Below are 26,472 nucleotides of genomic sequence, written 5' to 3' on the forward strand. Positions count from 1 at the left end.
CCCACCTTGGCCTCTCAAAGTGCTGGAATCACATGCATGAGCCATAGTGCCTGGCCTTTTTAAAAAATAATGGTCGGATATAGGGTTGAGTTTTGAAATAGGAAAATTAAATTGAGAAAGGCCATTTCCCAATAATTTTTTATATAGATTTGTATTACTTAATATATTCAAATAAATATCTTAATAAAGGCATGGCTAAACACTGAGGCATTCCCCTGCTTCAACCAGTTCTCCCAACTCTGTGATATTTGGCTCATCTTTTCTAATTGTTAATCAGTACACCTCTTTAAAAAGGAATTTCTTTTAGAAAATGCCTTACTTTCTTAATTTAGATAGGTACTTAACACCCTCAAGAAATGCATCAAACTTTTAAAATTTAGAGAAAAAATAATTACTACAAAAGTGCTCTGATACTTAAACTATTACAACGAAACTGTTTTAGTTTATTCCCGCATAGTAAGCGATGTATAGTAAGCTGCTTCATTTCCCGGCTCTACTATTATTATCCTCATTCCTCAAGGGTAGACTTAAGTGTCTTAGATTCTCAAATGAAAGGGAAAAAAACCTAAGTCTGTATTCTGCTTCAAATAACTAGAAATAATTATGAGGCTTCTTTGACCAGATATAATTTTTGCCTTGGAGAGTAAAGCAAAGCCCCTTGCAACAGCCATTATTAATGACACTGATATAATTACTATTTGAAAAAAGGAAATCTGCCCAGAAAAATCAATTATAAACCACCAAATGTTCCTTGGACTTTTCAGAGATATTCTATGCCTATTGTCCCTCATGACCTCTCCATTAAGAGACTGGTTGGCTATATTCCTAATGGTTGCCTTCAATTATTTAGAGAGGACTTCTAAGCTTTTGTATTTCATATTAAAATGGCCTGGAGAGCATTTTCTGATTGACTTACTTGCAGAACAGAGGGGTCACTCTGGGGAAAACAGAGTAACCTAGGTGGCTTTGCTCTAAAAAGGTAACTCAGAGTCCTCTTCCATTAGGGCAGTTTATCATGCAAACATTGATTCTCATACAATGAAGCAAACAGTGTATGATGACTTTGCTTTCACTGAAAAATTACAGAAAAAAAAAGAATAGTTGAAAGAGTCATTAGGAGTAGTTATCTGTAATCTAAAGTGAGCTTGATTTGTGCATCTGCATTTATCACCTCTTTTGTTTTTAACTTGCCACATTCTACTTCTCTTAACATTATTCTCAACATTAGTGGATGAGCGTCCTCTTATAATCATGCAATATTAATTAGTCGCCAGTTGTAAGAGACGTATTGGTTTGTAATTCTGTCTTATCTATTCATTGGACACCTTGAAGCTGGTAAAATTTTCTAAAAGATATAGTTGAAGGCAAAATTAGAAATGAAGACAAACTTTATAAAATGGCAGAGAATATCCCAGGCAAGATACATGTTGAGATGAGGGTATGAATTTGTGAAAGGACAAAACAAACTCAAACTGGTCCTGTGTAATGGTCAAAAACTTGACCATATATATCCTTTGATTTAAAAATACTACCAGTTTTTTACAGTCTGTATCAGAAGAGCTTGTTAAAGCACTTGTCTTTGAATTCAGGGGTCTGTTTGAAGCAGATCACAAAATGGACATTTCAAATCACAATTCATGAACCGTGTCTGATTTCTATTCCTTTGATAAATTAAGTGATCAGTAACAAAGTATCTGTAACACATTAAGCTCCCTGAAAAAATTACTCCAGTGAATTAAAACTCAACAATATGCCTGCATTCTGCATTCAGAAACATTGGTTGAATTTGTTTGTTGATTTAGTCAATCGTCTTTTAAAAAGCACTTGAATTTTTTTTTACTTGAGTTTTGATTCAGAAAAAAATCTAATTTTGTAATTATGGAGTTATATTGTTTGTTGTCAAAATAAATGTTTCTCCATTTCGCCTAATTGTCAGAATTTTTTGGACCAATTTTTAGCCCAAGTATTATAATCTGTGGCATACAAAAATCTAAAACACCTACTTGTTTTTATTATTACAAATCTACACTTCACCTTGTACTAATATTTTGTTTTAATATGGAAAAAAAGTAGAAAGAATAAAAGGAAAGAAAGAGAAGAAACCAAAATGAGTTAAATACCCCTATGTGCCAGCTCCTGAGCTACATATTTTTGTGTCAACCTGATAGCAGATCCAGAATTATTTCCTTCACACCACGCTGTTTCCTAAAAATTAAATCCAAGACTTTTTGGCAATCTAAAGTTATATTAGAATTTAGAGTTAAATGAAATGCTATGATAAAAATCCTTTGTGGATAAAATTTTAAATAATTAAAGAGATGAAACATTTTCATTTTTGGATTAGGCACTAACCTAAGATGGAGAGGTATTTAATATTAATAACTGTGACAAAATGAGAAGATAAGAAGATTCTAGGTAAAGGGAACATAAGTGTGAAAGTCCAAGGTGAGGAACTTGGCAAGTTGAAGGAAGAGACAGTGTTCTGTGGCTTGAATATAGTAAGGAAGGAGAGATGAGCCTGAAACAGTGAGCAGAGGAAAGCAAAGTACACCATTTCTCTCCTCTTTCTCACATTTAACAAATATTTATTGCACACTACATGTGTAATGTTTAGCACTACAGATTCACATTAGGAATGATATTAAAATTTTTAAACAGTATCATATTTGTTTAAATATGCTTAAGATATAATTAACTCATTGAAAATTTATTTTCTTTCATGATTATGAATATCTTTATATCTTTCATCAATATCATTTTAACTTTCAGTTATTTTTCCCCAATCCATCATTCAGGAAACTAATCTAGAAAAATTAAGTATTTTATACCTCTTATTCTCTTCTTTCCCTTTTTTAAATGCTCAGATCAAGATAAGGCATTTACAAATGTCTTTAACATATTTATAATCATAAAATAATACATTTGATTCATAAGTTTTATTTCTCAAAATATTAGTTTGGAATGAATCCAAAACAAAATATAACACCATTTCAAAAGTTAAAATATTCCAGTCAGCATATGTCCTTGATGAAATGTATTTCTTAAAACAATTATACTCCTGGTATGTCTTTCATTTCATTTAAACATATATGTCATTTGCTAAGTAAATATTTTGCAGGGACAAAAGAGAATTGCAAGTGACTGTACACCTTTCTCTGACCATGTTTGTCTCTCCGTGTTGGGTTCTAAGTCTTGTTGGGAATATATCTGATGTATCTTTGGCCTCCCTGGAGAAAAGCACTTTTCCTGACACACTGTAATCATTCAATAAAAATTAGGGAATAAGTGATTGTATGAATGAACGATTTCTTACTCCTGAACTCCTACTTTTTCTTTTTTTAATGGAAAAAAAGTGCTGTGTCCAATAGCCTAACTAGAAAGTGATTTATTGGCTTTTACAATAATGCCAGAGTAGGCATTTTGCAAGGCTCTTTCTTTACAAAGTAGGTAGGTATGTGTAAAGCATACTCTTGACTGTAATTTTATTCTTACAAAACTTAAGGGAGAATTTCAAGGACTTGCCTTCTCTTGTCCAGAAAAAAAAAAAAAATCTGAGCTTGGAGGAGAAAGATGGCTGTCAGTCTGGTGTAGTGAGTTTTCTCTGAGAGCAAATTTCAAAGTACTCTGAGAACACTATTGTCAGGATCAGATTCTTGGGCCACTGGCTAGGAGGGAGAATTGATTCTGAGACTTTGGTGCTGAGCTAAGGTACTGAAGGAAAACTGAAGTAGTACCATTCTAGCAGCATACACTGATTTCTTATAGACATAGAAGTAAATCCTATCTAGAGAAAAGCTCTCAAAATATAAGACTCAGACACCACAGATTATGATCAGGCAATAATAACACAATCAAAGACTACCAATTACAGGAAAAAACAAAACATGAGTGAATGAGGAGAAATGATCTGCAACAGATTTAGGATCCCAAGGACTTTTGATGCATTAAAGAATCATACATAAAACAACTATGTTTGAAAAGTTTAAAAAATAATAAATGCAATCAGGAGATTGAGAAAAAGATAAGAAGAATAAGCAGATTCGGGGAAATTAAACTTATAAAATTAAATATATAATTATAAGAAAAAACTCAATAAATAGATACACAGTCATACACTATATATATTAATATTTATCAGTATATACTAATAAATGATACTAATTACTAATGAAAAGACATTTAAAAAATCTAACAATACTGGACTTCATTCTAAGAAAAAGAAAACAGAACAGAGAGCATACAATACTTATATGAATAATGGCTGTGAATTTTCTAGAAGGAAGTATAACATGTTCAAAATAGGAAAAATAACACATATCTAGAAACTTTATTACAGCTGCATAGTATAAAGGGGATAGAGAAAGGGGACATTTTAAAAATTAGGCATATAGAAGAAATCACTGACAAAAAAACATGACAACCAGACTTAAAGCAGGTGTCTTACCACAATAGAAAGTAGACAGTTGAAAATAGTACCCTCACATTTTTCAACCCAGAATGATATATGCCAAACTTTTTTCAAGAATAAGGGGAAAATATTGGTGTTTAGAGATAAACAAAAAGAGGGAGTTTGTCACTCAAAGACCTACCATAAAGAAATGAGCATGAATAAGAAGGAAAATGATTCCAAAACGATAGTATAAGAAGCAAGATGTGAATAAATAAAATAGTAAACATGTACATAAATCTGAAAAAATACCTGTATAAAATAGTATCTTTCAAAAGAAAGAACTCAAATACAAGATAAAATAGCATGCATGAATCAAAGAATAAGTTGTAAAGGAAATTCAAGTACTTCTAATTAAATGATAATGAAAATATTACATAGCATAGAGGTGGCATCCAGTATATGCAGGCAATAAATGAACGAGTATAATAAATGCTCTTATTGGAAAGTAATGAAGTCAAAAAATTAATGAACTAAGTATCTTACTTAAGAATTTAACAGGGCCAGGCACTGTGGCTCACGCCTGTAATCCCAGCACTTTGGCAAGCCAAGGCGGGCGAATCACCTGAGTTCAGGAGTTTAACACCTGCCTGACCAGTATGGAGAAACCCCGTCTCTACTAAAAATACAAAATTGCGGGGCATGGTGGCATGTACCTGTAATCCCAGCTACTCAGGAGGCTGAGGCAGGAGAATCACTTGAACCCAGGAGGTGGAGGTTGCGGTGAGCTGAGATCCTGCCATTGCACTCTAGCCTGGGCAACAAGAGCAAAACTCCATCACAAAAAACAAACAAACAAACAAACAAACAAAACGGAAGGGGTCAGGCACGGTGGCTTACATCTGTAATCCCAGCACTTTGGGAGGCCGAGGTGGGTGGATCACCTGAGGCCAGGAGTTCAAGACCAGCCTGGCCAACATAGTGGAAACCCCTTCTCTACTAAAAATACAAAAATCAGCCTGGTGTGGCAGGCACCTGTAATCCCAGCTACTTGGGAGTCTGAGGCAGGAGAATCACTTGAACCTGGGAGGCGGAGGTTGCAGTGAGGTGAGATCTTGCCACTAGAATCCAGCCTGTGTGACAGAGTGAGACTCCCTCTCTCTCACACACACACACACACACACACACACAAGAATTTAACAGAAGGAATGTAAAACAGTAAGTCCAGGGAAAGTAGGAGGAAAGAAATCATTACCACAAGAGCAAAAGTGGGAAAATAAAAAAACAAAGACAAAATAGAGAAAATCAACAAAACCAAAAATTGAAAAAACTGATTGATTACATAAACTTTTAGAAAGATTGATCAAAATTTAGGTTTCTAAATTCAAGAAAGAAGACACTTAGATGACTGAAGTAATTCAAGTTTCTAAAGGCTGAGAAACTGGGAAGCAGCTAGAAATCAACACTTGAAATAACCAAAATGAAGACAAGAAACTTCTGTGTACATTAAAGTAAAAAATGGGTTGTATTACCAAAAAAACCAGATTTTTAGAATACAGAGGAAAAGGAAAGGAAAAGCCTTCTGAAAAATGTCTTCTTTGTTAACTTTACGTGCATTTTTCGTGGGTGAATTGATCAACACTAAATATTAAGTTTGTGAATCATTTGTTTATTTGTGTATTTATTCAGTGCATGTGATAGATAGATCTATGTGCCAATCTGGGTATTATAAACATTCATAAATCTCTCATATATCATACTTCAATTTATAATAATGTCACTCGTTCTCTGTGAACCCTTTGATACATCATTCCATTCAATAAACTGTTTATCCTTTGATTCTTAAAAAAAAGATAAAAATTGACCAAAATAAAAGAAACAAGAAACTAAAAACTGGGAAGAAAAATGGAGATACAGTAACAAATATTATAGAGATTGGAAATATAATGAATTTTCCAAGATCAAATTTATGTAAATTACATGTGAAAACTTACACAAACTAGAAAAAACTTCATACATATATTATTTACTAAATATGACTAAAAAGGAAATAGAAAACTTGCATAATTACTTCACTACTAAATAACTGGAATCAGTGGATAAAAACTGTTCCCAACACTAAGAGCATCTGGCTTAGATGGTTTTTAAGTCATTTTTTTCCCCCATCTTTCAAGGAACCCATCATTTCAAACATATTCAAGCTTTTCCTAAGAATAGGGAAAAAAGGAATTTTCTGAAGTGTGTTCCATAAGGCCAGAATAACCTCTTAACTGAACGAGGGCAGTAGGAGAAATAATAACTACAGGTAAATCTTACTCAGAAGCATAGGTACAAAATCCTAAATTAAATGTAACCAACCAAACCAGCTAAGTATAGAAAAAAAGACAAACAGACAAAAAAAAATAGGGCCAAATTTGGATTTATTTCAGGAATGCATGAGTATTTTAACAGTAGATAATTTATCAATGTAACTTAACATTCAGCAGATAAAAGGAAAAGGTCCAAATAATCACCTTAATAGATGCAGAAAAGGCATTTCATGTATACCATCTATTCTTGGGTATTATTCTCAGAAATCTAGTAATATGAGATAACTTCTTTAACATAATTCAGATCAAGCAAATAGCCTTCTTAGTGAGGAAATATTACACTACTTCTCCCAAAACAAGAACTACATAAAAATGTCCATTATCATAGTTTCTACTAAATATTAGAGGATCCCGCCATTTCAATGGGATAAAAATAAAATAAAATAAAAGCATATATGTTGTTAAAAAAAAACCCACATTATTCCAGATGATATGACTCTTTACATAAAAATTTTTCCCGAATGTACATTCAGATTTAAAAAGATTAGAGTAAGGTGTCTCGCTCTGCAAATTTAAATGCATTTCTATACATCAGCAGCAAAAGAAAACACATTTTAAAGAAGTTAAATTTACAATAGCAACTTAATCTGTAAAGCATTTGAGAATAAATCTAAAATAGTTTTCAATATGTACAAAACAATAATAAAATTTTATAGAAAGACATTAAAAACACTCAAATACAGCCCACATTTGTAAATAAGAAAAGCTTATCATAGAAAGATCAGTTTTACCCCAAATGATGTGCAGCTTTAATGTCTAATAAAAATTCTAGCAGATCTCTTTGTGGAAATCGAAAAACTGATTTTAAACTTGATGAGGAAATGAAAAATAGGGGGCCGTGAATAACCAGGATACTTTTGATACAAAATATGTTGAAGTTACATGCCTTGGCAGATACTTTAGAGTTACTCTAAAGTATAGTGCATAACATTGTTGCACAATGAGACAGCAAGACCAATGTATCGTAACAGAATGTTCAGAAACAGACTTGCACATGTGTGGACCTTGAACCTATGGCAGAAGTGGCACTGCAGATCATTAAAAATGTATGGGCTACTCACTAGGTAATAGGTACTGGGTCATGTATATTGGTAGAAAAAAAAAAAGAAACTAGATTCCCACCTCATATCATTCACAAATTTAAATCCAAGTGTTCTAAGGACAAAATGTGATGGAAAGAACTTTAAAATTTTTGGAAGGAAAATAGAGAACAATTTCCTTTCTCCTTGCAAGGAAAATATTTCACAAATGAAATGCGTGTTCTTACCTTAAAAGAAAAATTGATAATTTTCATTATAGTCATTTTAAGAATACTCTCTCAAAAAACTTTATTTAGATTGTCAAAAGACAAGACAAACTGGGAGAAGATATTTGCCATGCATACAATTAGTAAAGGAGTAGTATCCAAAATACATAAAGAAATCCTGTAAAACTATTAGAAAAAGAACAACAAGCCAATTGAAAACCTTATGTAAGATCTGTATGTCAACCTAGGTAAGAAAATACACTCAACTTCATTAGTAATAGGGAAACTGCAATTCAACAAGAATACTTAAGTATCAAAATATATATACCCCCAACACTGGAGTACCCAGATTCATAAAACAGGCTTTTAGAGACCTCTGAAGAGACTTAGATAATCACATAATAGTGGGAGATTTCAGTATTAGACTGATCATTGAAATAGAAAACTTGCAAAGATGTTTGAGATGTAAAATCAGCACTTGACAAAATGGACTTAACAGGTATCTACAGAGCATCCACTTAACAACATACATTATTCTCAGCTGTACATAGCACATACTCAAATCAACCAGAAGTTCAGCCATAAAGCAATTCTCAACAAATTACAAAATCAGAAAAGAAAACTCAGTCATATATCCCTGATGAACATAGATGCAAAATTCCACAACAAAACATTAGCAGAGCAAACAAGTACCACATCAAATAACTAATCCACCATGATCCATTAGGCTTTATTCATGGGATGCAAGGTTGGTTCAACATACACAAATCAATGTGATTCAGTAAATAAAACTAAAAACAAAAACCACATGATCATCTCAGTAGGTGCAGAAAAGGCTTTCAGTAAAATTCAACATCACTTCAAGTTAAAGACACTCAACAAACAAGGCATTGAAGGACATACCTGAAAATAATAAGTGTCATCTATGACAAAACCACAGCCAACATCACAGTGAATGGGCAAAAGCTGGAAGCCTTTCCCTTGAGAACCAGAACAAGACAAGGATGCCTACTCTAACCATGCCTGTCCAAAATAGTACTGGAAGTAGCAGCTAGAGTAATCAGGCAAGAGAAAGAAATGAAAGGCATTCACATAAAAAGAGAGGAAGAAAAACTATCTCTCTTCACAGATGATATGATTTTGTAGCCAGAAAACCCCATAATCTTTGCCCAAAAGCTCCTAGATCTGATAAAAAATTTCAACAACTTTCAGTATACAAAATCAATGTGCAAAAATTGGTAGCATTTTTATACGTGAACATTGTCCAAGATGAGAGTCAAATCAAGAATAAATTCCATTTACAATAGCCACTAAAAGAATAAAATACCTAAGAATACATCTAGCCAGGGAGGTGAAAGATCTCTACAATGATAAATATAAAATGCTGCTCAAAAAAATCACAGACAACACATACAAATGGAAAAACTATTCATGTACATGGATAGAAAGAATTCTTATTATTAAAATTGCCATACTACCCAAAGCAATCTACATATTCAATGCTATTCCTATCAATCTACCTATGACATTTTTTACAGAATTAGAAAAAACCTTTCTAAAATTCATATGGAACCAAAAAAGAGACCAAATAGCCATAGCTATTCTAATCCTAAGAAAAAAGAACAAAGCTGGAGGCATCACATTACCTGGCTTCAAACTATACTATAAGGCTACAATAACCAAAACAGCATGGTACAGAAACAGATACCTAGACTAATGCAACAGGTTAGAGAACCCAGAAATAAAGCCTCACACCTATGGCCATCTGATCTTCTACAGAGTCAACAAAAACAAGTGATGGGGAAAGGACTCCCTATTCAATCAATGATGCAGAAATAACTGGTTAGTCATATGCAGAAGATTGAAACTGGACCTCTTCTCTATTAGTCTCTTCTCAGGCTGCTAATAAACACATACTTGAGACTGGGTAATTTATAAAGGAAAGAGGTTTAATGGACTCACAGTCCCACATGGCTGGTGAGGCCTCACAATCATGGTGGAAGGCGAATGAGGAGCCAAGTTATGTCTTACATGGCAGCAGGCAAGAGCAAGTTTGTGCATAGGAACTCTCATTTATAAAACCATCAGATCTCCTGAGACTTGTTCAGTACCATGAGAACAGTATGGGGAAACTGTCCCCATGATTAAATTATCTCCACCTGGCCCTGTCTTTGACACATGGGGATTATTACATGTTAAGGTGAGATTTTGGTGGGGACACAGCCAAACCATATCTTTTCACCCCTGGCCATTCCCAAATCTCATATCCACACATATCAAAATCAATCATGCCTTCCCTACAGTCCCCCAAATCTTAACTCATTTTAGCATTATCTCAAACGATAACAATCATAGTCCAAAGTCTTAGCTGAGACAAGGCAAGTCCCTTCTGCCTATGAGCGTGAAAAATCAAAAGCAAATTAGTGGCCACGCTTGGTGGTCATGCCTGTAATCCCAGCGTTTTGGAAGGCCAAGGCAGGCAGATTACCTGAGGTCAGGAGATCAAGACCAGCCTGGCCAACATGGTGAAACCCCATCTCTACTAAAAATACAAAAAAATTAGCCAGGCATTGTGGTGGGCACCTGTAATCCCAGCTACTTGGGAGGCTGAGGCAGGAGAATCACTTGAACTCAGGAGGCAGAGGTTGCAGTGAGCTGAGACCACACCATTGCACTCCAGCTTGGGCAATAAGAATGAAACTCTGTCTCAAAAAAAAAAAAAAAAAAAAAGCAAGTTAGTTACTTCCTAGATACAATGGGAGTACAGGTGTTGGGTAAATACACCTGTTCCACATGGGAGAAACTGGACAAAATGAAGAGGCTACAGGCCAATGCAAGTCCAAAATCAAACAAGGCAGTAATTAAATTTTAAAGCTCCCAAAGAATCTCCTTTGACTCCATGTCTCATATCCAGGTTATACCGATGCAAGAGGTGGGCTCCCATGGCCTTAGGCAGCCCTACCCCTGTGGCTTTGCAGGGTACAGCCCCCTCCTGGCTGCTATCACAGGCTGGCATTGAGTGTGTGTGACTTTTCCAGGTGCATGATGCAAGCTGTCCGTGGATCTGCCATTCGGGTCTGGAGGACAGCGGCCCTCTTCTCACAGCTCCACTAGGCTGTATCCCAGTGGGGACTCTGTGTGGGGGCTCCAACCCCACATTTCGCTTCCACATTGGCCTAGCAGAGGTTCTTCATGAAGGCTTCATCCCTGCAGCACAGCTCTGCCTGGACATCCAGGTGTTTCCATATACCCTCTGAAATATAGGCGGAGGCTCCCAAACCTCTGTGCACCTGCAGGCGCAACACTATGTGAAAGCTTCTAAGGTTTGGGGCTTGCACCCCCACAAAGCCACAACCCGAGCTCGTACATTGGTCCCTTTTAGCCATGGCTGGAGTGGCTGGGATGCAGGGCACCAAGTCCCTAGGCTGCGCACAGCAGAGGGGCCCTGGGCCCAGCCATGAAAACATTCTTTTCTCCTAGGCCTCTGGGCCTGTGATGAGAGGGACTGCCGGGAAGGTCTCTGACATGGCCTGGAGACATTTTCCCCATTGTCTTGGTGATTAACATTGGGCTGTTCATTACTTATGCAAATTTCTGCAGGAGGCTTGACTTTCTTCCCAGAAAATTGTTTTTTCTTTTTCTATTGCATTGCCAGGCTGCAAATTTTCCAAACTGTTATGCTCTGCTTCCTCTTGAACACTTTACTGCTTAGAAATTTCTTCTACCAGATACTCTAAATCATCTCTCTCAAGTTCAGAGCTCCACAGATTTCTAGGGCAGGGGCAAAATGCCTCCAGTTTCTTTGTACAGCAAGAGTGACTTTTACTCCAGTTTCCGAGAAGTTCCTCATCTCCATCTGAGACCACTTCAGCCTGGACTTTATTGTCCACATCACCATACATTTTGATCAAAGCCATTCAACAAACCTCTAGGAAGTTCCAAACTTTCCCAAATCTTCCTGTGTTCTGAGCCCTCTAAACTTTCCAACCTCTGCCTGTTACCCAGTTCCAAAGTTCCTTCCACATTTTCGAGTATCTTTACACCATCACCCCACTACCCCATACCAATTTACTGTATTAGTCTATTCACATGCTGCTAATAAATGCATAGCCAAGACTGGGTAACTTATAAAGGAAACTTATTAACTCACAGTTCCATATAGCTGGGGAGGCCTCACAATCGTGGTGGAAGGCAAAGGAGAACCAAATGTATGTCTTACACAGCAGCAGGCAAGAGCAAGCATGTGCAGGGGAACTCCCATTTATGTAACCATCAAATCTCATGAGGCTAATTCACTACCACAAGAACAGTATGGGGGAACCACACCCATAATTCAATTATCTCCACCTGGCCCTGTCATTGGCATGTGGGGACTATTACTATTCAAGGTGAGGTTTGGGTGGGGACACAGCTAAACCATGTCACCTTCTTTATACCATATACAAAAATAAACTCAAGATGAATTAAAGACTTAAATATAAAACCAAAAACTATAACATTCCTAGAAGAAAACCTAGGAAATACCATTCTGGACATACACCCTGGCAAAGATTTTATGACGAAGCCTCCAATAGCAATTGCAACAAAAGCATTGTCAAGTGGAACATAATTAAACTAAAGAGCTCCTGCCAAGCAAAAGAAACTATCAACAGAGTAACTAGACAACCTACAGAATGGGAGAATATATTTGCAAACTGTGCATCCAACAAAGGTCTAATATCTAGAATCTATAAGGAACTTACACAAATTAACAGGCGAAAGGCAGCCTCATTAAAAAATGAGCAAAGGCCATGAACAGATACTTCTTAAAAGAAGACATACACATGGCCAAAATTATATAAAATAAGTCATCATCACTAATCTTTGGGAGAAATGCAAATCAAAGCCAAAATGAGATACTATCTCACACCAGTCAGAATGGTTATTATTAAAAAGACAAAAAATAACAGATACTGGTGAGGTTGCAGAGAAAAAGGAACACTTATGCACTGTTGGTGGGAGTGTAATTAAATTAGTTACACCTGTGGAAAGCACTGTGGCGATTCCTCAAAGAGCTAAAAACAACTACCATTTGACCCAACAATCCCATTATTGGGTATATACCCAAAGGAATATATGTCATTCTACTATAAAGACACATGCTTGCTTATGTTCACTGCAGAACCATTTGCAACAGCAAAGTCATAGAATCAATCTAAATGACCATTAATGGTAGAGTCAATAAAAAATTATCATACATATACACCATGGAATACCATGCAGCCATAAAAAAGAATGAGATCATGGCCTTTCCAGGAACATGGTTGCAACTGGAGGCCATCATCCTTTGCAAACTAATGCAGGAACAGAAAACCAAATATTGCATGTTCTCACTTACAAGTGGGAGCTAAATGATGAGAACACATGGACACATAGAGGAATAACAGACACTGGGGCCTACTGGAGGGTGAAGAGTGGGAGGAGGAAGAGGGCCAGGAAAAGTGACTAATGGGTACTAGGCTTAATACTTCAGTGATTAAATAATCTGTACAACAAACCCCATGACACAGGTTTACCTGTGTAACAAAACTGCACATGTATCCTTAAAGTAAAATTAAAAAATAATGTGGTACATATACACCATGGAATATGATGCAGCCATAAAAAAAAAACAACAAAACCATGTCCTTTGCAGCAACAGGGGTGGAACTCAGGGCATTATCCTAAGCCAATTAATACAGGAGGAGAAAACCAAATACTGCACGTTCTCACTTATAAGTGGTAGTTAAATGTTGAGTATGCATGACACAAGGAAGGGAACAATAGACACTGGGGCCTACTTGAGGGTTGAGGGTGGGGAGGGTGCTGTCTATGGGGCACTATGCTGATTACCTGGGTGATAAAATAATCTATACCCCAAATCCCTGCAACACACAATTTATGTAACAAACCTGCACATGTATTTCCTGAACCTAAAATTAAAGTTGGAAAGAAAAAAAATATATGAATAGTGTATATTAGTGAAATGAATGAACAGTTGGTATTGCCCCAAAGTGGTAAGCTTTAGAAATATAATTTAGTCCCAGAAGACTACATATAATATAAAAATATTTGTGGAAACCTCAAAAACATACGAAACTAAACAATGTATTATTTATGTACCTTTAAAGATGTGCTAACTTTTATTTTTATAAGTAAGGAAATGATAAACAAAATTCATGATAGTAAATATCTCTTTGAAAGAGGGAGGAGACTGGATAGGGAAGGAACACAGAAATACAAGTTAAGGAAACTATTAAATTACTATATTAATGTACAATATTGCTTATGATATTTCAGAATTTCTATCACTTTAGTATATTTTAAACTAATATTTCATGAAGCTTATATCATGGACCTAGTCTCACTAGATGTTTTACCACTATAGTTACATGGTCAAATTGATTTGGAAAATGTAGAATATATTTTTATTTCTAGAGTTTCACAGATCACATGGGCATATTAAATGCTTAGAGAAAACCTAAACTAAGCAACCTACATATTTTATTTAACTGGGTGTTTTCCAAATACATTTTCCCTCAGTGGCGACGAGGAGAGTGTTCTCCCTTTAAGAGCGAGAACGGGCTACAAGGAGGGTCTCCAGCTACCACAGCTTCAAGGATTCACCTGAAGGTTCACCTGAAAGCCCTCATTCTGCCTGAGATCCGGGTACTAGAACCAGACCTTTCTTGCTGAATACAGAAATGCTCAAAAGAGCAGTCTCCTCTTGGGACTCCTAAATGCCTGGCCAAGACTTTCTCAGGCTTGCAGTGCCATCAGAGACATTTTCTACCCAATCCTCCTTCTTTAACTATCTCTTTTCACAGGCATCAGGCCTGTATTATGCTCTGAAAGAGCTTTCTTGCCTCCTCTCAATTCCTCAACCCTTTGACTTGGACAGGTGTTTCTTTTCATAAATACCTTCTCTTTCAACATCATTTTAGAGTCTGCTCCCAAGAAAATCCAGACTTACACAAGCCATGATTTTTTTTTCATAACAACACATAATTCTTGGTAATAGTGTTCCAAGGAAACCCTTTGGGAAATGATTTAAGCCAAACCTTTTCTGAGTTTCCAAACTTGATTGCTGGCAAGTGAGGAAATTATAGAAACATAAATGTGGGTTTTAGTTCATCCATACTTTTATAGTAGGAAAATATCATTTTTAAATTATGCATGTATCTTTTTTTCCTTTGAATCCTTTATTCATTTCCTTCAGAATGAGGGTTATGGAAAATTAATCCCCAGTGGCAGAGTGAATCCCTTAAATTTCTTTTACCAAATAATCTTACCATTCCTGATGTGTGGTGTTGTTTATTTCACTGAAGTATGAATTTGAAGCAAGTACTCTAAGGAAGAAAAAATATAACAGTAAATATATTTTGTTCTTTTTTAAATATCACATAGTTTTATTTCTTATCTGTTCTTAATCAGTTTTTATAAGGACCTCAGCCATGAGCCTAGAGATAGAAAAGAAAGATGTTTCTTTTCCCCTATAGCATATTCGAAAGTTTAAATGAAGTTTATTCAGAGTCCTTAGTTTTACCAATTACTTTTTCCTTTCTTGGACGTACAAATCTTTAATACACTAAATGCAGCTTCTATAATTTTAAACAAATCCATTCTTCAAACCAAACCAAAGATAGAATAACTTGTATAAAACAGGAGACACTTTAGAGGTATAGTTAGTAGATATTTGTAATTTTCATGTGTTTGCAGACTCTGCAATGCTGCTGTCAATATATTTTTAGTTTCTTCCTATTTGATAAGGGTATACCACACAGATGCTGCTGTGGATGCAGTATTGGCCCCAGTCAGAGTCTTGCTACCATGAGAATCTCTGCTCTAGGCACTATGGCCCTCCGTGGGCTTACTAAGCCAGACAAGCTTCCAAAGAGAATGTGATGTTTGCTGAACAACATGGAAATTGGATATAAAACCTTTATTTCTTTTTTAAATTAATTTTTAAATATCACATAGTTTTATTTCTAAATGAAATTAAAGAATGAATAACATTCATATTCAAACTGATGAAAAAATTGGCACAGTAGGTATATTACATTGGGCATTACTAAATATTCTATGCCTCATAAGTAACTTATAACCAGAAACATTTTTGACACCCTCATTCTTTGTAAATTTCAAAGAATATTTGAAGTGATTTAATGAATATGGCAACTATGGAAGAAAATAGATTCAACAAACTAATAAAATGAAAGTTTCTGATTTTAAATTAAATACCTAGAAGTGATTTTAGGGGACTAAAATCACTAATAATTCTTCCAAGGTCAGCAACTCAAATTTCACAAAATATAAAATATCTTAGAGTATCATTTATTCACACAATGGTCTTATTAAAGTCTTAGATGACAGATACCTCTGCTAGGTACTATAGATTTTTATTGGAATAAGCCTCAAATCCTGGAACCTGAAAAAATACCCTACATTGGAATTCATTTTCAAGTACTTATGACTAGAATGTATTTAGCTTCAAAACTATAATTTGATTTTCATTCACAATAGTTAAATAATTCTTTTGGATGGGCATTTTCAAATCAAGAAGACTAAATTCATTACTTTAATGAGATAAATTTTAAATGAACCACTTTTTATAAAGCATTCATATTGGGTAATTTTTGTAATGCATTTCTCTTAATGCTTTCAAAATGTCCTTTCTCAGAACTCTTGTAAGGGAGGCTGAGTTAACAACCTATTATTATGTACTCCTTACTGAGCTGTTAATAGCTTTACAGTCTCTCAAAGAACACACCTGCTGCTCATAAAAACATTTGTGTTGCTACAGAATTTGGCTGTGTTTTAATATCATGTATTTGCAGTGACCTTGTAGAATCTGTACTGATTCTATATTTTTAGGGAAAAAACAACAATAAAGAACATTGTCCATTTATTTGAGTATATTAATGGAAAATTATGAAATAATTTGATTAACATAAGGGTTCTAATATTTGAAAAGTTGGTTTTCAATAATGGTTTTAAATTTCTTGGTAATTTTTTACACTATGTGAGATTGTTTCTATTTTCATTTTTGAAAGTTTGTTATCTCAATTTATATGTGTTGAAATAGGTTTATTTTCACATATGTGTATATTTTAATTAGAAACTGATGGCTTAAATTCTATTAGAAATATCAACATTTCCACAGATTAATTGAAAAAAGTAAAAATTGAAATTAATGTAGACCTTTTAAAAACTTTAAGTCAAAAATATCATAAGTCTATAATGAGAGAATGTAAAATTTTAGTTAAGGCAGTATTTTTAAAATTTGTCATGGTTGAATACAATATAAATTAATTGTTTTTGGCCAAGTTTCAGTTGGCAAAGGCAAATTGTTCCCCGAAGCTGTGTTTGATCCTTCCATTTCAGACAAGGACATTTAAAGAAGGCAATCAATGCAATAATTATTTCCATATGTCCCTTGATTCTTGTGATTTTTATGGATAAACCACAGCAGGTGAATGAAATCTTTCCATCCTATCTAATTTAGTAATACCTGAATATATATACCTATTACAAATATAGCTATCCACAACTCCTTGGTAATTTTCCTCCTATTTATTGAATTATGCATCATAGCATTTTTCTTTCTCATGTTTAACAAGTTTATACTTTTAAAAGACCACCAGATAGTTCTTTTCATATTTTAAAAAGACCAACAGTTGGACTTCGTTCAATTGTTGGTTAGCACAGGAATGAAGGGTTTTATTGCTGTCCACCTTCAACATGGCAAACAGATAGCGGTACCTGCCAGAGGTATAGTCCTTCTAAGCTCCTAAAACATGCAATAATCAATGATTATTCCGAATCACTATTTTTTACTCTTGAATGTCAAAATGGTTTCATTGTACCTATGAGGGCTACATTAACAACTAGTCAACTGGTCTTATCTACAGAAACAGGCAACTGACTTAAGACTCAAGTTACTGGCTGTATAAAGATACCTCAAGACGTTGATGTTATTCCCACATATAGATCTCAACTGCCACTTAATTACCTAAAGTGCCAGACCCCTGGGAATTTTGCTGACTTATCCTACTAATTTTCTTGACATGGAATTAAAAGGTGGTGTTGTTCTGGGAGATTAATTTACTAAATAACAAATGCAATTCCATCCACTAACTCAAGGTATAGTTTATTATTAAAATATTACTTCTTACTCAAAATGACAAATGTTTTCAGCAACAACACAAATATCTATTTAATTACGTTCACAACAGCATTGATAATCATTCTAACATTTAATGAGGATGTCCCAGCTTAGAAATCACTTCACATGCATTAACATTCGACCCATTACAATATTGTAAGGTGGATAGAACTGACGTTTTATGTTACATTTTAACAAAGCATGCTGTCTCTCAGTAATAAGATGAAGGGCTTATGTTCACCTGCCTTGTAAGTCACAGAAAGAAGCACTGTTTCTTGAAATTCCAATCCAGCGCTTTTATTAATAAAGTGTATTAGTCTGTTCTCATACTGCTATGAAGATACTACCCAAGACGGGGTAATTTATAAAGGAATGAGGTTTAATTGACTCACAGTTCCACATGGCTGGCGAGGCCTCAGGAAACTTACAATCATGGTGTAAGGCAAAGAAGAAGCAAGGACCTTTTTCCCATGGTGGGAAGAGAGAGAAGAGCCAGAAGCGAAGGGATAAGAGCCCCTTATAAAACCATCGTATGTCGTGAGAACTCACTCACTATCATGAGAACAGCATGTGGGAAACCACCCCCATGACCCAATCACCTCCCACTGGGTTTCTTCCTTGACATATGGGGATTATACGGATTACAACTGGAGATGAGATTTGGGTGGGGCTGCAGAGCCAAACCACATCATAAAGTCATTTAGTTTGCAATATAGAAGATCCTGTTGGAAACTATAAAAGAATTAGAAACCTCAGTTTAAAGCACTGTGAAGCTAATAGTCTTTTTCATCTACAGCATAGATATCCTCCTAAACTCAGTATGGTGGTAAAAACTGAAATGGAAATGCAAATAAGGAAAACTGGTTTGGGCTGTTCTCTACAATTTGCCTGTTCTCTATAGTTTGCCTTCATAGATGAGCACAGATATGTAAGTTAATTGTTGTGATAAAAGAAATAAGAGTTTCATTCTTCCTAATGAGTCTCTTACCTTACATAGTAAAAAGAGAAGTGAATATGTGTCCTGAGGTCATTAGTGTTATTTGATGAAGACTCAAAATCTCATGAAATACTAACAAAATATAATCTTTTTAAACCTTAATTTTTTTGGACATAGACAAATCTCATTTTAATTGCAAAAGACTTCATTTACAGCATAGTCAATAATGAACCAACAGGAGAGTTGCTGACTTTGGAACATATGAATATATAAAAATCCCTTGCAATTCAGGTAGTCGAGATAATAAGGGCATGCAAGGAAAGCAATCCTCATTTTTCTGAAAAGTTTTACATTTTAAAAGGTGACTAGGCATACTTGGAAGTTCAAAGCAGTAGGATGTACCTTGCAGGGAAAGAAGGAGGAAAACCCTTTGCCATGTTGTTAGACAAATGTATATCAAATATATCCCAATTCCATTTGACAAAGTCAGGTGGATGACCTCCTTGAACCAGGCTAGGGCAGAACACTTAGTAAAAGTGGGCCCTGGGTGAGGATGCGAATCCAGGAGAAGAAGAGCACCAGATCCCCTGCAGTACCAAACACATCCGTTCCACCCTCTAACACAGAAGAGGCACATCGTCCCATGTCCCTGGACACGGGATACATGAGAACAGTCATCAGATGGTTACTACCCCCATGGCTTGGTGCTTTCTAATGGTGTTAATTCAGGCCATGGAGAAAATCCTTTACCACCAAACACCTTAAATTTTTATGTTAGACTAAGTACTTTGAATTTCAGAGATTCTTATACTATGATTAGAATTGTGACTTATTTCTGTATATAGAATCCATATTATTATTTCTTACATCTGTGCTTCTCAATATATTACTGAAACAGAAAATATAAAATCTAACGTAGGTAATATGTAAATCACTTAGTGACATTTAGCTGTATTGCAATACCTCACATTGGAAGCTGCATTGTGTAATAAGTAACAGCATAGAATTTAGAGCTAGACTTCCTAGGTTCAAATCCAAGCCCTACCAGTAATTTATTGAGTGATCTTGTCATCTGTAAGACTTAATTCATATAGTAGCTTTGAGAATTTTCTTGGTTTTGAGAGTTCTTCATGCCTACAGCATAGTAAGCAGTATGAAAGTGTTCATATTAAAAAAAAATTAACTGCAGTATGTCCTGTGTAAACTTTCAATTGATTTATTTTGACTAATTTGACATGTTGTTTCAGGCTAAAAAGTCATACATCCTTCCAAAGAACCAGATAATTGTAGTGTTTATTTTGGTTAAGTTTTGTGTGTGAAGGCAAAATAGCATCAGCCAATCTAGTGACAAAAAAATAGGATCAGTGAACTGTTCCATATTAAAATTGAGGACTGCTAAATGCAGAATAATGTTTAATCTTGTTCCAGGTATCTATTATTGCATAATTTTTAAGCCAAAATGTAGTGGCTTAAAAATTATAATTCATAAATGTTGTATCTCTTGAATCTATTAGTCAGGTATTCAAACAGGACAGAGCAGAGGCAGCTCACCTCTGCTTCACAATCTGGACCTCAACTGGGGTGTTGAAACAATGGCTGGTGGCTGGAACACCTGCAGAATGGCTAGGCATCATCTCATCATACTCTTTCTCTCTCTCTCACCTCTCTTTCTTGCCCTTCTTCCCACCCTCCCTACCCCTTATCCTTGCCATCTCCATCTTTCTAAGGCTCCTCCTCCACATGATTATCTTGGGCTTCCACATAGCGTTGCAGTCTCAGATCAGCCATACATCTTAGATTGCCATACAGAGCTCCAAGACAGAAGTTTAAACTGCCAGTTTTCTCTGAGGCTGGGCCAGGAACTGGGAGCTCATCACTTCTACCCTACTTGGTTGGTCAAATCAGTCATAGACTAGATCAGATTCAAGGAAAGGGAGCACAGATTTGACTTGTCAATGAGAAGAATGTAATAGAATTTACGACCATCTTTATTTTACCATGCTGCTTGATTTTAGGCCTTCATAATATTACATTATTTGCTTTGCTTCTCATTTGTAATAATTTAAAAATATGTATTTTCAGTACTGGGTCAAAACAAATTTATTAATTTTGAATATGCATGTCATCCTAAAAACTTGAAGTCTACTTAGTAGTTGTATTTGTATCTGGAAATATTACAGGGTAAAAAATAGTTAATTCATAAAAGCAAATCAAAAGGTGAGAGAAAAAATAAAGAGCAAAGTTGTCGAAAGAAAACTTCCACAAATGAGTTTTTTCAGTTATTTGAATCTGGGCTATGCATTGAGTTGAGCCAATGTATTTACAACAATCAATATATACAGATGAAATTATCCAACTTTGAAAATGAGATTTCTGCCTGACCAAGGAAATAGCATCCATTACTCGCTCCCAGACCCCTAAATACATACTCCATAAATATTTAACATGGGCAACATGTGTGACCTCTGCAGAACAGGGCTCTTCACTGCCGTGGAGTTATCTTTTACTCTAAATTTAACTTATGGCTTCATCCTAGGTATTTTCTTTCTTTCCAATTTGATTTTAAAACCAGCTTAGGTTTATGAGTAGATAAATTTGTTCACTCTTTGATAATAATGCAGATTAACATAATGTTTCTGTAAAATGACCTTGCTTTGCCTTGAATTACTCTACTCGCATTTAAAACTATCTGCAGATATTTTCACATTCAAATGTTTAATTGTGAACACCTTATTAGAACTACAAAAACCTTTTGTGTGTGAAGGTGTGGACTTCAGGAAGCTGTCAGTTATTACAATGTATTTATTAGTATTATATTACTTATAGTCACTCAGTGATGAGATATTTAGTTCCCAGTAATAGTATCTTGACAAGCCTATATTTTATGTTATTTTATTATAAATCTTGAGGCATACATTTGATGTCTTCTGAGGAAATTCAAAATCAGTGATGAAGTTAGATCATTATTTGAAAATATTGGGTTATTTAGAGCATAATAGGATAATTTTCAAGTCAAGACTATATAACTTACTTATAAAGAAGGTTAAAATCTTTATTTTGGGGAGGAGAAACTGGATTTCTTGAATCCTTCGTAGCTTTGTAAATCAATCTTAACAGATATCTGCTTTAGTTTTTGAACAAAACAAATATATTGGTATCAGATCACAATTAAGGCTCACAAACAAATATAAAAAAAATTTAAAGTTCCACCACGGTGAAAAAATACATTTAAATGGGAAAAAATGAAAAATAAATAATTAGAAATTGTTTTTTCCCCTGTCCTAAATGAGGGTAAGAAATTCTCATGCTTATATATTTAAATGAATTTCTGCTGCATTTTCAATGCAAGAGGCAGCTCTTATATTACTGTTTTGTGGCCGATTTGGACAAATGTGTGACTTTACATATATTCACAAATGATACTGTTTTTCAGTGAAGACATTCTTGCAAAATAATTTTTCATGTTTTACAGGCAATTTCACTCTAGTGAAACTCTACCTTTCTTAGCTTTCTTATTTACTTTAATTCTGTTGGAAACTCTAGCAACCAAAAGACAGTTTTGGATGCCAGTCAACCAGCATTTGCTCTCTGGTAATTTCATCTTCAAAGAATTTTTATCTGCTACCTTTTATTACTCTTAATCTATCCTATAATCCAATTAGCACTACTGTAAAAAAATCCAGTGCACTATAGTTCTTAGATAAATTTTATTGTGTATAATTAAGAGATACAACAAGTGCGTTCAACCCGCGGCCCACACGTGGCCCAGGACGGCTTTGAATGCAGCCCAATACAAATTTATAAACTTTCTTAAACATTATGAGATTTTTTTTTTTTTGCGATTTTTCTTTTTTTTAGCTCATCAGCTATCATTAGTGTTGGTGTATTTTATGTGTGGCCCAAGACAGTTCTTCTTTGTCCAATGTGGCCAGGGAAGCCAAAAGATTGGGCACCCCTGGTATACAACATGATGTTATGGAATATGCATGATTTTAGAAAGTTACTATAGTGAAGCAAATTAAAATATCCATCATCTAGATTTTTCTTTTTGAAACATATATTATTTCCCCCACTTTTGTTGTTTTTCAATTCGCATCCCAAAATTAGATATAATTAATCAAAGGACCATGCACGTGTTGCCTTTCTAGTTTCCTGCCACTCAATTCTGCCATGTCATTATAATGGTTTAACTTTGAAAATGTTCAGTTTGACATTTGGAATAGCATTTATATTTGAATAAATCAACATATGTGTATTAATGTTTCCAAAGATACTTAGCGTGTTATTTTCTCTCAGTGGCATTTGTTGCTAAGTTATGCTAACTTTTATCATCAAAGTTGTTTTTATCTAGCGTTTATGTGGCTGTTTTAATACTTGACCTAAACTACTGACATCAGCAGGAATTTGTAAACTCTTCTAAGAATGCTTAAACTAAATGTAATACTCAATTTTTTGGTTGTTGTTTTTGTTTTTGTAGAAACAGGGTCTCACTATATTGCCAAGGCTGGTCTCAAACTCCTGGCCTCAAGTGATTCTTCCGACTCTACCTCCCAAGGTGCTGGGATTACAGGTGTGAGCCACCACACCCAGCCTCAAATTTTCTTATAATAAATATATTTTTTCCTCTCCATTTTCCCCCTTTCAAGTCATTTTATCTATCCTCAGTACTCCAATAAATATGTATTCTTTAAATGTTTTGCTATTTATATTTCTGAGTTTTTTCTATCCGTATATTGTTATTACCAAATTTATATGTGATTTTAAAATTCTAGTGAATGATCTACAACTTTAAGAATGAATGACAAATTTAAAGTTGTTGTTTGACTATAATATACTTTCAACAAATACTATTAAGAAATGTTGGAATGAAGGCACTTTCTTCAGGGCCAAGTATCAAACTTTAAACACTTAATTTTTAGTTGAACATCATTGTAAATATTTATAGAGTGGTAAAGCACAGAAGAAAAATCTGTATCTCATCTATCTACAGGTAGGCTACATGAAGACAGACGGGCAAGTTAAAACTGAATAAATATCAAGAATATGTATTAAAAGATATTTCAGCACAAATCTTAGTTTCTGTATAGCATACTATTTTGTAAAATATTTTTGGCAAGTAAAATCTTGGACATTCTCCACAATGTTCCTAAGAAAACAAGTATGCTATACTGACATAATATTATTACATTTAGGTTGTAGAAGCACTATATGCTAGCAAAAGTGATTTTTCTCATCTCCCATTTGAATTGTCATTAATTTATGCCAACAAACTTTAAATTGCTCTAATAATATTTAGGAATTTAAAAGCTAAGCTTATGGAGCAATTAATTCATTTTTTAATTCAATCATTTGGACAATATATCATGAGAGCCTACAATATGCTAGGCATACTGTATTAAGTAGTTGAAATATAAAGGTTAAAAAGCAAGTAAACACAACATTTTTTAAGACTTGTCACAGCATCTGCAAGATGACCTTAAGGCACAAGCCTATCATTGCCCTGGAATAAAGGCACCACCTATGGATAGTTACTCTTAAAAGAAAGAAACAATGCTACGTTACACACCTGCTGGATCCTGTAAAACAGTTTTACATATTATTTTGGTTTATCTTACAACAAGCTTGACCCTTTGATATAGGTATACCTTTCCAATTTTCATAGATGAACTTACTACAACTAGGACTCTATTGGTCTCATTCTAGCACCAGTATTTTTAAAAGATCACACTTTAATAATTAGGCCATTTTCTCTAACAGTAAATATCACTATTTCAAGCAGTTCGTTATCTACATATAAGTTATCTATTTTATTAAAATCAATTACGAATGTCTAATTCCAGATCAATATTCCTCTATCATCAGTGTACTTCTGTGCCTTCTCCTACTACTGCTCAATATTTAATGTTCAGGAATGCATTAAATATTCATTTTAGGTGAAACAAGGTACACATTGGTAGGAATATATGAAAATAGTCATGAATGCATTTCAAAGTGATTTGGGGTTATCTGTAATTTTGGATTACTGGGAATAATCAAGAGTTGATTGTAGTAAATTATAGTAGTAGAATACTTAATGATACGTCCCCAGAAATGCAGTCAAAAAGTAGTTGTGTACATGGAATAACTACTTCTACATTTTTCTTACTTATACATATTTTGCAATTTTGCCACAACAGTGGCTAATTTTTACCTAAGAAAAACATTTTAGAGCACCCTACCCACTAGCTTAAACCACCCCTTTCTACTCACCCCTCACCATTAGAAATTTCTTCTTGTGCATTTTAATGAATGCGAGAAAAGAAAACAACTCCGTTGGTTGCCAGCAACAGAACCCAGCTGCCACTACTATTTAATGTTGTCACAATGCAGAATCCAAGGCAGAGTGGAACTTCCCAGCCTCAGAAAGGCAGAAACCAGGAAAGCTAAGGTTGTTCAACTTCAGTGACATTTCTTTGTCATAGGTTCAGTGAAGTTTCTCATCATGGGTTCATTTACTTAGGAAAAGAATTATATAGTTATTCTAGCTTGCTCTTGTTTCTGGGACACTTGGCCAGCCCCATCTTACATTACTGGCAGATAATAGTTAGATCTGGTTATAGGAGAATCAATGTGAGCTGAAAGCTATCCTAATGTGTGTCCCTATGTCAAAGCAGAAATTTTGGTAGTTCAATTCCCAATGATATGTGACCAGAGCTGCAGTAGGTACACCTTATGTTAAATGGTTTAGCGATTCCTTTGTGGATATCAATCAATTGACATAACTAAATACTGACTATGCATCCAGCACTCCTTTGTTTCATTTTGTTTTGTTTTTTGAGGGAAATGTAAACTAGATTTTTCAGGAAATTGCAGCCCACTTTAGGATACATATGGATGCACATTCAATAAGTAGAGGAGGGGACCAAATCGTATAAAATTAAGGGCTAAATGCTGGTTAGAATCAAAGAATTTAAAGATTAATTTATTTAAGATGTCTAATTTCCTTACTGTGTAATACCTTTAAAATATTCAAATGCCAGTCTTTTACTTCCTTGGACAGTTTTAATCTGTTGGAAATATAAGGCAAAATTGAGAAATATATAGTCATACTAGAAGATTATAAAACATCTTACAGACACTCTCTAATGAAGAATTTTCTAAAGAGTTTGGTTTCCTCAACTGATATAGCATATCGCTCCTAAAATTCTGAAATTTTACTAATTATTTTTAAACACTTAAAAGCATTCATACATATTGATCTTATATCAGGACAAAAAAATTTCAATAAATTTCCTGTAGCAGAAATAATTATTTGCAAACCATTAACAAAATCAGAGAAATTTAAAAAAAACCACCACATCTCCAATGTAT

At 34.6% G+C, this 26,472-nt stretch overlaps 1 protein-coding gene and 1 long non-coding RNA gene across 4 annotated transcripts in view; one reads left to right on the forward strand and one right to left on the reverse strand.

Annotated features, from left to right (window-relative positions):
* EPHA6 (EPH receptor A6) overlaps positions 1 to 26,472 on the forward strand; it is a 925,594-nt gene that overhangs the window by 612,595 nt on the left and 286,527 nt on the right. The window lies entirely within an intron of this gene.
* LOC129532714 (uncharacterized) lies at positions 954 to 25,430 on the reverse strand. The gene is made up of 3 exons (XR_008678559.1): positions 25,372 to 25,430; positions 15,313 to 15,369; positions 954 to 1,072 (listed from the first exon to the last, which is right to left on the reverse strand). It is a non-coding gene; the product is annotated as an uncharacterized lncRNA (long non-coding RNA).

Source organism: Gorilla gorilla, chromosome 2, assembly GCF_029281585.2.
Source record: "Gorilla gorilla gorilla isolate KB3781 chromosome 2, NHGRI_mGorGor1-v2.1_pri, whole genome shotgun sequence".
NCBI lineage: Eukaryota > Metazoa > Chordata > Mammalia > Primates > Hominidae > Gorilla > Gorilla gorilla.